The sequence below is a fragment of the Bison bison genome, unplaced genomic scaffold (assembly GCF_000754665.1).
Source record: "Bison bison bison isolate TAMUID 2011002044 unplaced genomic scaffold, Bison_UMD1.0 scf7180017864309, whole genome shotgun sequence".
Taxonomy (NCBI): Eukaryota; Metazoa; Chordata; class Mammalia; order Artiodactyla; family Bovidae; genus Bison; species Bison bison.
Genome location: NW_011494881.1, coordinates 7,582,728 through 7,595,216, shown reverse-complemented (window position 1 = coordinate 7,595,216; position 12,489 = coordinate 7,582,728). Strand labels below are relative to the sequence as shown.

Genomic DNA, 12,489 nt, shown 5'->3' with positions numbered 1-12,489 from the left:
ATTAGAATGGATTGCAATGCCTTTTTCAGGGGATCTTCTCAACCTAGGATTGAACCTGCGTCTCTTATGTCTCCTGCGTTGGCAGGAGGGTTTTTTACCAGTTGCGCCACCTGGGAAGCCCAAAAGGCTTACATAAAGAGGAAATAGTAGATCTGTTTTTGATCAGAGATTAAACTAAGAGCGGTGGATGGAAATTAAAATGTATGGCCTTATAGGATAATGTGATTTCTGTTCTTCAACATATTCTGATAGAAGGTAGGTGACCACTTGTAAAAAGGATTATAAAGAAGTTTCTTGCATTAGGTTAGAAACTTAACTGTATGCTCTCTAAAGATTATTTCTACTCTAAGATTTTTTGATTATAAACAGGTGAGTTTCAAACTGTTAGTATTTGAGTAGTCTATTAATCACTACTCAGGAAGAAGTGTATAGGATTACATGTGTATTTGCATATATGAGGCTCCATTTAGAAGATCTAGGTTAAAAAGTTCAGAGGAGAGCTATAAATTTACACTTTTAATTATTGATTACTGTTCTTATCCTGTTTTTATATTCCTTTGGCTACCATGAAATGTTTACTGATACAATTCTTATTTTAAAATAATAGCAGTAACTCAGTTTTTTTCTTCTAACAAAAATCTTTTTATTGTAAAAAAAAAATAGAAAATACAAATAAGGAAAAAATTAAGAAGTAAATGTCTTATAAACTTCACACCCAAAGATTATACTAGCAATAACTATATTAACACCATGGTATAATGGTATATTGGAGAAGGCAATGGCACCCCACTCCAGTACTCTTGCCTGGAAAATCCCATGGACGGAGGAGCCTGGTAGGCTACAGTCCGTGGGGTTGCTAAGAGTCGGACACGACTGAGCGACTTCACTTTCACTTTTCACTTTCATGCTTTGGAGAAGGAAATGGCAACCCACTCCAGTGTTCTTGCCTGGAGAATCCCAGGGACGGGGGAGCCTGGTGGCTGCCGTCTATGGGGTCACACAGAGTTGGATACGACTGAAGTGACTTAGCAGCAGCAGCAGCAGCAGCAGCAGCATAATGGTATATGGGGCTTCCCTGGTGGTTCAGCGGTGAAGAATCTGCCTGCAGTGCAGAAGATGCAGGAAGCTCGGGTTTGATCCCTGGGTCAGGAAGATCCCCTGGAGGTGGAAATGGCAACCCACTTCAGTATTCTTGCCTGGAGAATCCCCTGAACAGAGGAGCCTGGCAGGTTACAGTCCATGGGGTTGCAAAGAGTTGGACGTTACTGAAACGACTGAGCACGCACACTTAATGATATATAATCTCTCTGCCCTGTTAATTTTGTGTACACAAATACACACACACTTTCCTTATATGTTCTATAGTATCATTGCAAATGCTGAATTAATGAATACTGAATTAATTGCTCCTAGGGGAAATACAGGGTTAGATTCCTCTGAGCTGCTGGCTGCATTTTTGTTAACTAATCAACATGTAACCTTGTTTTATGTGTGTTTTTGTTAAGACACATTGTTTAATATATATTATTGATTCATTAACATTGAACTCATGGTGAATAGCACTGTAATTTATGCCTGAATTAACCTTATCTAACACATGTATTCTGTAGAAGGCACACCACAGCCTTCTTGCACTTAGAAACTACTAGACAGCACTTCTGCACTACACTTGGGAGTCATTTTAAACAGTGAAATCACCCACCAAAAGCACAAAAATGTGAAAAATATTGCACTAAATAAGCCACTAAAAGGACACTCGTTTATAGTTTGAAATCTGAAGCCAGAAGGCTGCATATCCCCCCAGCCTTGGACCTCAGTTGGTAATGTACACATCAGGCAACTCAAATTTTTCACCATCTGTGCATTCACATGTCCATGAATGACCGGGAAAATGTTGCAGGTCTTGATTTTGAGGTTACACATGAATTTTAGTGAGTAGGAAAATTAACCTATGAGGAATCCATGTAATAAGGATTGACTCTGTGTGTGTAGTAGCTTTTGTTTTCCATTTTGCTTAATTTTATAAAAATGAACAGTTTTGAAAATACTGTTATAACCTGCCCTTTTCACCTAACATTCTAACCATTCATTCATTCAGCAAGTTACTTATGTATGCCCACTATGTGTCTGCATAATGTACTAGACTCTGAAGATTTGTTGTTGTTGTTCAGTCACCAAGTTGTGTCCGACTCTTTGTGACCCCACGGACTGCAGCATTACAGGCTTCCCTGTCCCTCACTGTCTCCTGGAGTCTGCCCAAGTTCATATCCGTTGAATTAGTGATGCCATCCAACCATCTCATCCTCTGTTGCCCCCTTCTCCTTCTACCTTCAGTCTTTCCCAGCATCAGGGTCTTTTCCAATGAATCGGCTGTTCACAACAGGTGGCCAAAGTATTGGAGCTTCGGCTTCAGCATCAGTCCTTCCAAGGAGTATTCAGGGTTGATTTCCTTTAAGACTGACTTGTTTGATCTCCTTGCTGTTCAAGGGACTCTCTGAAGATACAGTAGCAAGTAAGATAAACAAAGTCCCTGCCTTTTGGAGCTTGTGTTCTAATGGGAAAGGCAGATAATGAGAAATGCCTCGTAGTGATAAATACAATATAAAAAAATAAAGCAGGTTAAGGAGATAGGTGTTTGATAATTTTATTTCATTATTTTAATTTAATACACTTTTAAAAAGTAAATACTGATTTTATTGGTAGTTGGCAATTTTAATTAATTTTACTGAAATATAGTTCAATAAATTGATTTACAATGTTGTGTTTCTGGTGTACAGCAAAGTAATTCAGTTATATATATATATATCATTTATACATATGAAGTATATGGTTATATACAATTATAAATGTAATAACTTTATATATAAAATATATAATTATTAACATTTAAAGTTTTTATTTATTCATTTTTGTCTGTGCTAGGTCTTGGTTGCCACATGTGGGCTTTTTTCTAGTTGCAGTGAGTGCAGGCTAGTCTCTAGTTGTGGCGCACTGACTTCTCTTGTTGCAGAACACAGACTCTAGGGCGTGCAGGCTTCAATTGTTACAGCACACAGGCTCCAGAGTTTGGGCTCGGTAGTTGTGGCCTACGGGCTTAGCTGTGGGGGTCTTTCTAGACCAGGGATGAACCCACTGAATGAGCAGGTGAATGCTTATAATCACTGAACCACTAGGGAAGCCCGAGGAGGGTACCATTTAAGTAGAGACCTAATTGAAGTAAAGTAGTAGCCTATGCAAAGAGCTGGGGAATGGGCATTCAATGGAGAGAGATTCATGGTGGAAAAGCCTTGAGATGGGAACTAGCTTGTCATTTTCTGAAAAATGGTGGGGTGGGCAGAGAGCAGTAAAATGAAATTGTTGAGAGAAATAGGGACTAAATCATGAGGGATTTAAGATTAAGGATCCATGGGCTTCCCTGGTGGTCCAGTGGTTAAGAGTCCCTTGAAATGCAGGGAATGCTGACTGGATCTCTAATTGGGGATCTAAGATCCCACTTGCTGAGGAACAACTAAGCCCACATGCTGCCACCACAGAGTCTTCCTCAGACCATAACAAAAGATCCCCCATGCTGCAGCTAAGACTGGAAGCAGCCAAATAAATAAATAAGATTAGAAATCTGGATTTCATTCAGAGTGTAATGGGAACTTATTGGAGTGTTTTATGTAGAATAATAATATTGATTTTTTAAAAAAGATTATTCTGGTTGCTGTGTGAAGAAGTGATTGTAATGGAAGCAAGGACAGCACATACTGGCTATTGCAGTATTCTATGCAATAAACATAGGTGACTTTGTCTAGGATGGTAGCATTATAGGTGGTAAGAAGGGATAAGTTTTGAGAGTAACATCAATAAGTTTGCTGATGGACTAGTGAGGCGTCAGGGAAGAAAGGAGTCAAGCCTGACTCCAGTTTTGCCCTAAAGAAGTGAGTGAATGGTAGAGCTTTTAACTATGATAGGGAAGACTGTGGAGGAGCTGATTGGGGTATATATGGTAAGAATCAAGATTTTTTTCTTTGGGGTGTGTTAGGTTTGAAATACCTAGTAGACATCCAGGGGGTAATGTTCAGTAGGAAGTTGAACATACAAGTCTCGACTTCAGGGGAAGAGATTGGAGCTGGAGATAAAAAGAAAGGTGATTATATCTCCATTTCAATAAATATTTATCTACAACATAATTTTTTCGTGGCTGATTCATGTTCCATTGTATTGATGTGTGCTATCCTTTGTGATGAATAACTTTGTAAATTCTTATTTTAAGTGAATTCCTCTTGGGTATTTGCAATACAGTTCTGACATTAACTAACCAGAGTTAGCTTAATGTTCTCATGTTAAGGGCACAGTTTCTCATGAGACTATCTGAACTTTGGACTCCAAGTGCAAGTTCAGGTGTCTCCAGGATACCTGCAGCTCTGATCAATCAGCTATAAATTCAAGAGTTCCCCTGATTCTCTCAGGTTAGATCATTTGGTGGAGCAACTCACGGAACTCATGAAAACGCTATACTTATGATTACAGTTGTTTTTTTTTTGGCTGTGCCATGCAGCTTGTAAGATCTTAGTTCCCCAACTAGGGATTGATCCTGGGCTCTGGCAGTGAAAGAGTTGAGTCCTAACCACTGGACCACCAGGGAGTTCCTGATTACAGTTTTATTATAGGGAAAAGTTACAAATTTGAACCAGCAAAAGGAAGAGATACATAGGATAAGTCTGGGAGGATCCCCAAAGCAAAGCTTCTCTATCTTCAGGATGTTTCACCCTTCTCACACATGGATGAGTGTTATCAACCAGGGAAGTTCACCAACTCTGTGTTCAGAGTTTTTACTGGCACTCCGTTATGTAGACATGATTGATTGAATCATTGGCCTGTGTGATTGAACTCAGTCTCCAGCCTCCCTCTATTTCCCAGAGGTCTGTCTGAGATCATGTGACTCAAAGCCCCAACCTTCTAACCACACAGTACTTGGGTTTTCCAGTACTGCCAGTCCCTATCCTGAAACTATCAAGGGGCCCACTATGAGTCACCTGGTTAGTATTAATTCAGTGTGACTGGAAGGGCCCAACATGAATAACAGAGGTACTCGTATCATTTGAGAAATTCTGAAGGTTTAGAAGCTTCCCTGTCAAGAACCAGAGACAAAAATTAGATTCTTATTATACAACTGTATTAAAACCCAGTTCAGATATTACTTTCCAAGGTCATAGTTCTTTTTTTCTCTCATTAGACAGTGATCATTTAGAAGGTCCTCTGATTTTAGTCATATTTGCATTTCTAACATTAGCACTATATCTGGCTTGGAATTTTCCAGGCCAGAATACTGGAGTAGGTAGCCTTTCCCTTCTCCAGGGGATCTTCCCAACCCAGGGATTGAACCTAGGTCTCCTGAATTGCAGGTGGATTCTTTACCAGCTGAGCTACAAGTGAAGCCCATGAATACTGGAGTGGGTAGCCTATCCCTTCTCCAGGGGATCTTCTCGACCCAGGAATTGAACTGGGGTCTCCTGCATTGCAGGCTGATTCTTTACCAACTGAGCTATGAGGGAAGCCTATAATAGATGCTCAGTAAGTAGTTTAATGAACTAAAATATTTAAGAAATAACTTATGGGTAGATGGGAGGTTCAAAATTTCTTTGTAGAGTTGCTTTGAGATCAAATAGTTTTCATTTCTTTTTGCTTCATTCATCTTCATTTGCTGTTATTTAAATATTTTATGGTTTTATGTAGATATCAAATTTACATAATAAATAAAAAGGAAATTTCTCTTTTTAAAGTAAATTCATCAGGGACTTCTCTGGTGGTCCAGTGGTTAAGACTGCATGCTTCTAATGCAGGGGGCAGTGGTTTGATCCCTGGTTGGGGAATTAAAATCCCACATGCCATGTGGCCAAAAATAAATAAATAAATATTTTTTAAAAGAAACAAAAATGAAATTTAAAATAATAAATTCAGCAGTTCTTTAGATAGCAACCTTTTCTTTTCTTTAATTGAAGTGTAGTTGACTTACAATATTGCGTTAATTTCTACTGTACAACAAAGTGATTCAGTTATGTATATACTTAAAAAATTCTTTTCCATTATGGTTTGTCTCAGGATATTGAATATAGTTCCCTGTGCTATACAGTAGGACCTTATTATCTGTCCTATGTGTAATAACTTGCATCTGCTAACCCCAAACCCCCAGTTCATTCTTCTACCACCCCCTACCCCCTTGCCAACCATGGTCTGTTCTCTATGTCTGTGAGTCCCATTTTATAGATGGGTTCATTTCTGTCATATTTTATTTTACTTCTATATCTTCAAAACTTGAGCTTTCCTGGAATTCTTCCTTCCTTCATTTCTGGCTGCATTGGGTCTTAGTTGCAGTATGCAGGATCTTTGTGGCTGCACCCAGGATCTTTTGTTGCATTTCACAGTTTTCTAATTGTGGGCTCATGGAGGCTAAGTTGCCCCACAGTGTGAGGGTTCTTAGTTCCCCAACGAGGGATTTAACCCTCGACCCCTGGTTGGAAACACAGTGTCTTAACCACTGGACCACCAGAGAAGTCCCTTCCTTGATTTCTTTAGTGACTCATGGATTTTTAGGGCTTCCCAGGTGGCTCAGTGGAGAAGGCAATGGCACCCCACTCCAGTACTCTTGCCTGGAAAATCCCATGGATGGAGGAGCCTGCTAGGCTGCAATCCATTCGGACACGACTGAGCGACTTCACTTTCACTTTTCACTTTCATGCATTGGAGAAGGAAATGGCACCCCACTCCAGTGTTCTTGCCTGGAGAATCCCAGGGACGGGGGAGCCTGGTGGGCTGCCGTCTATGGGGTCGCACAGAGTCGGACACGACTGAAGTGACTTAGCATAGCATAGCATAGGTGGCTCAGAGGTAAAGAAACTGCCTTCCAATGCACGAGACTTGAGTTTGATCCTTGGGTGGGGAAAATTCCAACCCAGGAGAAGGAAATGGCAACACACTCCAGTATTCTTGCCTGGGAATTCTCACGGACAGAGGAGTCTAAACAGCCTCCACATGTTTGTATGTGTTTGTATTGTTTATCTCTGCTCCATTTAGTTCCTTTTCTGAGGTTTTATCTTGTTCCTTGTTTAGAACATATTCCTCTGTCTTCTTATTTTGCCTAATTCTCTGTTTATTTCTGTTATTAGATAGGTTGTTTAAGTTTCCTGACCTTGGAGAAATGACCTTATATAGAGACTTCCTATGAGGCCCAGCAGCAAACTCCTCTCTGGTCACTGGGCTGTATGCCCTAGTGGTATCCCCTGTGTGGGCTGCATGGGGCCATTGTATAGTTGTGGTTGGCTGATTACTGTAGCCAGTGTCTGGCTCCAGGCACAGTTGGCTGCCAGCCCAGGGGTGGATAGGACTGAGTCCTGGCATGGCTGGCTGCATGGTCCAGGGTTCCCTTGTTTGGTGCTGGCCTGCTGGTATGGGCAGGGCTGTGTCTTGGAATGACTGGCTGTGTGGCTCAGGGTGTCCCAGTGCTGCTTTTGGCTCACTGGTGGGCGAGGCTGGGTTCTGGGGCTGGTGTCAGTCTGCTGGTGGGTAAGTAAGCCTCCAATGCTAAAGGACAGTGAAGTGAAGTGAAAGTTGCTCAGTTGTGTCCGACTCTTTGCAACCCCACGGACTATATAGTCCATGGAATTCTCCAGGCCAAAATACTGGAGTGGGTATCCTTTCCCTTCTTCAGAGGATCTTCCCAACCCAGGGATCGAACCCAGGTCTCTGCATTGCAGGAGGCTTCTTTACCAGTTGAGTTGTAAGGGAAGCTCAAGAATACTGGAGTGGATAGCCTATCCCTTCTCCAGCAGACTTCTCAACCCAGAAATTGAACCGGGGTCTCCTGCATTGCAGGTGGATTCTTTACCAATTGAGCTATCAGGGAAGCCCAAGGATAGAGGGAGGACTCCAAAATGATAATTGTTAACACTAGTATCCTTGTGGTAGAACAAACTCCAAAAAAAAAAAATGGCTATTGCCAGTATATGTGTTTCCAGGATGAGCTCCAGTTATCTTCCTACCTCAGCAGAAGGCTCTCCAGGATCAGCAAGTTGTCTGACCCAGGCTTCTTTCAAATTACCGCCCCTGTACTGGAATTCAGAGCATGTGAGATTGTTTTGCTTGTCAAGAGTAGAATCTCTGTTTCTACAGCCTCTGGCTCTTTCCTTTGCAAGCTCCTCTAGCCCTCACAGCCAGATGTTCTGGGGACTCATCTTCCTGGTGCAGGACCCCAACTGAGGAGCCCAATGTGGGGCTCAGAACTCTTGTTCCTTAGGGAAAGCCTCTGCAACTGTGATATCCTCCGGTTTGTGTGTTGCCCACCGGAAAGAGTGTCTTTACTGCATCTCTGTGCCTTCTGCCCTTCTGCTGTGGTTCCTTAGTTATACTTGTAGTTATGGAAGATATTTCAGGTCATTCTCATTGATACTCTAAATTGTTGTAATTTTGATATGCCTGTGGGAGAAGGGGGCTTCCCTGATAGCTCAGTTGGTAAAGAATCCACCTGCAATGCAAGAGACCTGGGTTTGATCCCTAGGTTGGGAAGATACCCTGGAGAAGGGGAGGGCTACCCACTTCAGTATTCTGGTGGGAGACCGTGAGCTCAGGGTCTCCCTGCTTCAGCATCACGCCTCCATACTGTACTCTTTGGAGTACAGTTTTTTTCTTTTTGAAATTTCTTTTTTCTTTTTTTTTTTCCCTAGTCTCAGTATGTGAGGTCTTAGTTCCCTGACAAGGGCTTGAACCCAGGCCCTCAACAGTAAAAGCGTGGAGTTCTAACCACTGGACCACCAGGAATTCCCCAGGAGTACTTTTCTTTATATCAGTGTGGACTCATAGGTATTTATTTTATACTTTGGGTTACTCCAGTACTAATTTTTTCCCCCTCATATTGTTTCAGATTTGGCCATTGGGAACTCCTTTGTTTGTCTCCTGTGTACCTTTGACATACCTCTGTCAGTTTAGGATTTTTGTTTTCTTTTTGTCTTCAACATTTCCTTACTTTTGGACATTACCGGATGCTCCAGGCTCATCTCATGTGTTTCCTCTTCCAGGCCTAAAATCAGCCATTTCTCCAAGGAACCTTGGATTCTTTTATTGGAGAACGGTTTTTGAAACCAAGGTATCAAGTCTGTAGGAATTCCCTGGTCCAGTGGTTAAGGCTCTGAGCTTCCACTGCAGGGGGCATTGGTTTGGTTCCTGGTTGGGGAACCAAGATCCCACATCCTGTCCATGGCGTGGCCAAAAAGTTAAGAAGAAAAAAACATCGACTAAGGTGTAGATGTGCTTGTTGCAACTGTGATGTCATTGATTCTAAGCATTCTCAGCTGATAGAGCAAATAAATATACGGGTATATGTGCTTGTGCTCAGTCGAGTTTGATTCTTTGCGACCTCCTGGACTATATCCCACCAGGCTTCTCTGTCCATGGAATTTTCCAGGCAAGAATACTGGAGTGGGTTGCCATTTCCTACTCCAGGGGATGTTCCCAGCCTAGGGTTCAACTCTTGTCTCTTGTGTCTCCTGCATTGGCAGGTGGATTCTTTTACTGGGAAGCCCATATGGGTGTATACATATATACTTATCTCTAAATATTTCTAGATGTAACCATCTGTATTTTATTTAAAAAGTTTTTTGGCCATGCCACTCCGCGCATGGGATCTTAGTTCCCCTACCAGGGATCAAACCCCATCCTCTGTGCTTTGGAAGCACAGAATCTTAGCCACTGGATTGCCAGGGGAGTCCCCCATCTGTGTCTTTAATAAGCTAATCACAAGTTCATTCTTCAACTCTAATCTATTACCACATGGATAATTTTAGCTTTTTCCCTCTTATCTGTATCTTCCCATTCCAAAAGTAGGAAACCTTCCACCATCTTCCATTCATTTACTTAATTATTCAACTCCAGTATACATGTGTCTTCGGAATTGTTAACCTGTACATTTGTGGGAATGTACTCTACTAGCTGGAATGTAGTGCTAATATACAGTTCGTTATGCCCTAGGCTTACAAACTCTAGTCATTTCCAGGGTTAAGTCAGTACTTTTATCCACTACCCCCTTTAGTGAGATTGTTTAATATGTTTGTATCATTTTATTATGCAAAATTTTGAACATATATAGAAGTAAGGAGAAGAGTGTTGAGTCCACCTTGTACCCATCACCAGCTTTGTGAACTATTAAGTACATGGTCAGTTGTGGTTTTGTTTATTCTTCCCCTGCTTCTCCCAAGACAACCTATAATTATTTTGAAGTAAATTCCATACATATTATTTCATCTGTAAATATTTCTAAATGAGACTCACCATAATTTAACCAATCCCCTAGTGACAGACCTTTAGTTTTTACTTATTACAGTGTAACTATAATATATTTTCATATTATCTTTGCAAACTATAGGACAAGTTTTTAGAATTTGAATTGCTGAAACAAAGGGTATAAGCATTTTAAATTGAGAAATACCACCAAATTCATTTTATTTCTGCCAGGAGTGAATGAGAATTTATCCCTCTCCTCGCTCTCACTTGGATTCACCCAAGTTTTAAATGTTTGGCATTGTGAGATAGGAAAGGTGATAGTATTTTTATTTTGCATTTCCTTAATTATGAATCCTGGAGAAGGAAATGGCAACCCACTCCAGTATTCTTGCCTGGAGAATCCCACGGATGGAGGAGCCTGGTAGGCTACAGTCCATAGGGTCGCAAAGAGGCGGACATGACTGGGTGACCTCACTTTCTAATTATGAATGAGATAGGACATTTTCCCTATCTTTATTGATCATCTACTTTTTTTTCTGTGAACTGGACATTTAAACTCTTTGTTTTACCATCTGAGTTACAGGGGAATCCCATTCTTTAGTTAACATGATGTCAACTACAAAATCTTTGTGGGCATTTAGTAGAAATAATGACATCAGTTCAGTATCTTCAGTCTAAAAAAAGATTTGCTTTACTGTAATGTTGATTTTTCCAAAAAAAATACATCAAAGCAGCCCTGATAAACCATGTTTTTGTAAAAAATTTTCAACTGTTAATGATATAAAATAGTTAAATACTTAATGTTACTCTCCAAGTGATTTGCTGACTTGAGTTAGCCACACTGGAGACAATAGCAGCAAAGCTTGAAAGAGAGAAACTCTCACATTTAGTCTGACAACAGACTTCTATCTAATTTTGCTTTATTATATATGCTGCTCTGCTTTATCTTTTTCTTTCTTTTCACTGGTTTGTAAAACTTTCAGCTTATGTCCTTTATCCTCTCATTTAGTCTTTAAATAACTGTTGATTGCAGTGTTATTTGGCACAAAAAGTACAGATAGACCAAAATATATCCCACCAAGCAGGAGAATTTAGTATGTGACAAAATTTAATTTTATAGGAAAACCACGGTTTACTTAAAAGATTCTAGCAACCTGGCTATCCATTTAGAAGAATATAAGCTTAGAAGCCTACCTCACATCTTATATACAGATAGACTTCAGATAGATTAAAACTTGAAACATTAAAAATCTTAGAAGAAAATGTAGATTAGCTCATGTAAAAGTTAGAGACTGGAGAGGTCTTATTAGACATATGATATTCAGAATGTATGAAAGACAATAGAAATGTATTCAAATATTTATAAATTAAAATCTTTTATAAAGAAGTTGCCATAAATAATTGCAATAGAAAGATTTTGGGAAAGATTAAAATGCAAATGAAGAAATGATGACTAATATCAACAATAAAGAAGTCTTCATAATAAATAGGGCTCTTTATTGAAAGAATCCTATTTTAAAACTCCTATTAAAAAACTAACCCTATTAAAAATGTGCAGTGTAACAATTTAAGCCTAGTTTTAAAAATCCCCTATTAACAGTGAACAAAAAAGATTTGAATGTATAGAAGAACAGATCCAAATGGTCAGTTACATTTGTTAAGAATTTGAAGTTCACCATGTGGTAAATGCTAATTAAATAGTGAGAAATCACTTTAAACCGTCAGAGTGTTGCATTTAAAAGAAGCAGTTACATATACCCTGATGGAGATGTGGACACAGTGTACTCTCATGTCTTATTGGTGAAACGAGACTCAGAAGTTGATCTTGTATTGTCTACCTAATATAGAGATGCGTGCGTGTGTGCAGTCTTTTCAGTTGTGTCCGACAGCTGTGACCATGTGGACTGTAGCCCGTCAGGCTCCTCTGTCCATGGGATTTTCCAGGCAAGAATACTGGAGTGGGTTGCCATGTCCTCCTCCAGGGGATCTTCCCGAGCCAAGGATTGAACCTTCATTTTTTGTCTCCTGCATAGGATACACATATCCTTTAATTAGAAGATCTACTCCTGGGAATTGAGCCCAAAGAAATAAAAGCATGGGTCTGTAAAGATTTATGTAAAAGCAGTTTACTGCTGGGATATTTGTAACAGAAACAAACTGGAACAAGGTGGATGCACATGAATAGAGTAATGATTAGATTATGGTACATTCTTGCAGCGAATATCACATTTC

The 12,489-nt window shown here is 40.1% G+C and overlaps 1 protein-coding gene across 13 annotated transcripts in view; it reads left to right on the top strand.

The window, feature by feature from the left end:
* The window catches only part of USP54 (ubiquitin specific peptidase 54), a 133,762-nt gene that overhangs the window by 33,496 nt on the left and 87,777 nt on the right, over positions 1 to 12,489 (top strand). The window lies entirely within an intron of this gene.